This window comes from Dioscorea cayenensis, chromosome 15 (genome assembly GCF_009730915.1).
Source record: "Dioscorea cayenensis subsp. rotundata cultivar TDr96_F1 chromosome 15, TDr96_F1_v2_PseudoChromosome.rev07_lg8_w22 25.fasta, whole genome shotgun sequence".
NCBI lineage: Eukaryota > Viridiplantae > Streptophyta > Magnoliopsida > Dioscoreales > Dioscoreaceae > Dioscorea > Dioscorea cayenensis.
The window spans coordinates 10,131,261-10,135,774 of NC_052485.1; the positions used below are offsets into that span (position 1 = coordinate 10,131,261).

The 4,514-nt window shown below is 43.5% G+C and overlaps 1 non-coding gene across 1 annotated transcript; it reads left to right on the forward strand.

Moving 5' to 3' along the window:
- Positions 1 to 3,599: 3,599 nt before the first annotated feature.
- On the forward strand, positions 3,600 to 3,705 carry LOC120278247. The gene has a single exon (XR_005541589.1). It is a non-coding gene; the product is annotated as a small nucleolar RNA R71 (small nucleolar RNA).
- The last annotated feature ends 809 nt before the right edge of the window (positions 3,706 to 4,514 follow it).

A 4,514-nucleotide genomic window follows, 5' to 3' on the forward strand; every position in this document is an offset into this window, starting at 1 on the left:
AATCGGTCGCACTCGAACGATGCTAACACCTCCAATGTCAACATACGAATGGTCGGCTCTTGGATGGAAAGTAATCTACGCCAACTGCCCACAGCAAGTAAGTCCTCCACCTCATCACCCATATCATCCCCCAACTGAATCTCCCTAAGCGCGCTCAAGTCCAGGAATCGCGTCTGACCGAACTTGAGCTTCGATAGTAGCTCGAACCGAGCCTGGTGCTCGGGGATGGCAAACTCCCTGTGTTTTGGCTCAAGGGAAGGCTCTCTTGGGTGCTTGCAGACCGCTTTCTTCGATCTGGGGGCCATATCTACAAGAATTGAAAAAGAAATTGATCAAACAAACTCACAAATTAATATTGCAAAAAATCCACACGGTCGTGTGGAAATTTAACACACTCGTGTGGATCCACCGGGCATGAAAACCGCACGGCCACAATGCAAAATCACCCAAATACATCATTAATTTATTATAAAATCACTCTCAAAGCAACTATTCACCATTTAAACATGAAATTGAAGCAACATTCACTAGTTTAAACAAAATAAATCAAGATTGGAGGGAAAGAGGGCTTACCGACAAAATGAGAGTATAAAACATTGAATACGACTAGAAAGCACACTAAAACCTCTGTAAATAGTCAGCGAGGGGTCAGGAGAGTGAAGAGAGGCAACGTTTGAGTGTTTGGGAGTTATAGAGTGAAGGGACGCAAGTAGGTTTTAAAGAAAAATCGCTCATCTTCATGTTCTATGCATCTACACGGGCGTGTGGAAATTACTCACGCCTGCGTGACTCCACAAGAGGGCTCACAAGGGCAGACACACACCCCTGTGTGCTCTCAGGATAGCCTCTGACTATCTCTGAATGTATCCACACGGATGTGTGGAAATTTCCCACGCTCGTGTGCCCGACCCACAATGGCACCCACACGCCCCTTTGTGCTCTCTGTCCTCCCGAGAGAAATGACTAAATGTTAAACATGCCCCCGTGAAAATTCCACACGGGGGTGTGGATGCTCACAGGGGTACTCACAAGGGCACTCACACGCCCATGTGTGCTCTCGGGATGAAGGAGAATTTTCGGCAGAGTTTCACACAGGAGTGTGAAAATTACCCACGCCCGTGTGTTGTTCACAGGGTTATCTATAGGAGCATTCACATGCCCCTATGTCTTCTCAAGATGGAGTCTAAGAACTTTGCAGAGATCCACACGCCCGTGTGGAAATTACCCACAGGCGTGTGACCGTCATAAGGCCATTCACAGTGGCATTCACATGCCCCTGTGTCCTCTCGGGATGAGCTCTAAACAGAAACACACGCCCGTGTGGAAATTTCACATGACCGTGTGTCTTCTCTGGATGACTTAGAAAAAAATACAGACTCTGCAGAGAATTTTTGCACATTTATACACACAGAGCCTGCATATACTATAAAAAACTGACCAGAGAAACATTTAAAACATGCTCAAATGACCAAGAAACTTCACCAATCACAATTAAGCATACTAAAACACCAACAATCCACGAGAAAAACACAACAATAGCATGTAAAAGATCAAGACACCAACACTCAAGCTCTTATTCATGTAAGTACTAAACTAAACCCTAGAAAAATAGTAAAGACTTGGGTTGCCTCCCAAGAAACACTAGTTTAACGTCACTAAGCTTCATATACCTGACCTTACCTTACGAGGGCTCATAGATAAAGGTTTCCCTCTTACCTACAACTTGAAAGCACAATGAATATAATCTTTTGAAGGTAGAGGGAGAGTTATCAAGCTTGTTACCACACAAGGGTCCATCACCCTTACTCCATGTATGCACATCCCCATTAGCCTTGGGGCGCTTCTTGTGACGTCTCTTTGCTCGCTTCATCTTTTGGACCATCCTTTTCATGATCCCCGGGGTAGGTTGCAACTTGTCCTCTAGACCAACTGTCAAGACTTCTTCATTCTTCACCTCTTGATCTAGCAACCCTTCAAATGGGTTCAGACATATCATTTCCTGCACATATTCATCAATTAACTCATCATTGGTGTCAAGAAAATACAAATTATCATCAAAATCAAGAGAATGTCACATGGCTTCGGTGAGGCGGTATGTCAACTTGTCATCACCAACTCTAAGTGTCAACTCCACACCATCCATGTCAATGAGAGCCTTGGAGATGTGCAAGAACAGCCTCCCAAGTATCAACGGAACCTCGACATCCTTATTAAAATCTAACACCACAAAGTCCACAGGAAATATGTACTTGTCAAGTTTCAGAACTACTACTTCAATGATGTCCCTCGGATGTCTAACTATTCGATCGGCCAATTGAAGTGTCATCTAAGTGGGTCTAGGCTCTCCCAAGCCTAGCTTCTAGAAGAATGTGTAAGGCATGACGTTGATGCTAGTCCCTAAGTCCACCAATGTCTTTTCTTCCCCCAAATTACCAATGTTACAAGGAATGATGAAGCTCCCGGGGTCCTTCTTCTTGTTCAGCATATTCTTTTGCAACAATGCCGAACATGAAGCATCTAAGATCATAGATGCACTCTCCTCCAACTTCCTCTTGTTGGTCAAGAGGTCCTTAAGGAACTTGGTATAGTGAGGCATTTGAGAGAAAGCCTCCACAAATTGGATGTGCAACTGCTTGAATAGACCCAAGAACTTCATGTATTGCTCATCATTTTGGTCGTTCTTCAATCTTGAAGGATAAGGAATTCTTAGCTTGTAAGGTAGGGGTGTCACCTCCTTCTCTTTGGCTCTCTCCTCAACCTCAACGACCTCAAGCAACTCAACATTGGTCTTCTCCCTACGAAGTCTACTCTCAACTTCACAACCACTTCTCAAAGAGATGGCCTTCAAATGTTCTCTTGGGTTTGTCTCTGTGTTGCTAGGCAAACTCCCTTGAGGTCTTTCTGAAAATGACTTTACAATTTGGCCCACTTGGTTCTCCAAGTTGTTCAATGATGTGGTGTGGTTGCGAAGTGTGTCTTCAACCGATTGAAATATTGTATCTGATGATTCAATGAACTTGGTCAAAGCCTTCTCTAAATTGGTCATCCAGTTCTCCAACCCTGAAATTCTATTCTCCATGTTCAGGGCTTGTTATTGTGGGTGAAAACCCGGTGGTGCCATAGTCTTTTGTTGCCCTTGATTACTCCACGAAAGGTTTGGGTGGCTCATCCACCCCGGATTGTAGGTTTTGCTATACTGATTTCCTTGACCTCTCATTGCATTACTTACAAAATCAACTTGTTCCATGGAAGTAGTACCACCAATAGAAATAGGGTAATCATATGGTGCATGTCCTCCCCCACACCTAGTGCAACTCATCACGGCCGCCACTCTAGGAGAAGTTAGAGTATCTAACTTCTTGCTCAATGACTCAACCTGGGCCACCAATGATGTGACTGCATCGATCTCATGAAGTCTGGCTACCTTCTTTTGGTCCCATGTGTTCCAATGATAACTATTCATAACCATTTTTTTGATGAGATGTCGGGCTTCTTCGGGGGTCTTGCTTCCTAAGGTACCTCCTGCTGCAACATCAAGTAACTACTTTGTGCTTGGGTTTAAACCACTATAGAATGTTTCAATAATCATCCACTCGAGGAACCCATGTTGAGGACATTTCCGTATGAGCTCCTTGAACCTACCCATGTCTCAAAAAGAGACTCCAATTCTGTTTGCACAAAAGAAGATATCTCATTCCTATGCTTCGCAGATTTTTCTGAGAGAGAAATATCGAGCAAGAAAAGCTTCCACCATCCCCTCCCAAGTAGTGATCAACGCTCTAGGTAATGAATGTAGCCATTGCTTTGCTCTCCCTTTCAAGAAAAATGGGAAGGCCCTCAACTTGATGTCATCATCCATGACACCATTAATCTTGAGCATGTCGCGGACTTCCAAGAAATTCTCAATGTGATTATTTGGATCCACATCAACCAGACCATTAAACTATGCAGATTGCTGTAACATCTGGATAAAGCCTGGCTTGAGCTCAAAATTCTGAGCCGTAATCGGTGACCACACAATACTAGACTGTGTACCAAGAACTGCGGGTCTGGCATAATCTGAAAGTATCCTTTGCTGCTCATTCTGTTCTGCCATATTATTAAATCCTTCACTTTCTATCTCAACTTGATTTGACTATTCTTGCATAGGTTCTTTTCCCCTTCTATGAATTCTCTTTCCAATATCCAGATTGCCTTCAACTAAAGTCGAGGGATTTCCTCGGGTCATAACCTAGAGCTGCAACCAAAGAAAGAAAAACAAATCAGAATGATGGAAGAATAAGAAAGTGTGAAATAGAATAAGTGATGAATAGCTAAAATAGCAAAGTGCAAAATACTTCCAAACGCCTACTCCCCGGCAACAGCGCCAAAAGCTTGACACACCCTTTTACATGCGTACTGCAAGTGCATGGGTTATCAAAGTAATAAAGTACCCTGGTGAGTAGGTAGTCGTATCCACAGGGAATAGTGCTCAGAAACACAAGAATTGCTATTTAACTATGGTGAAAATGATT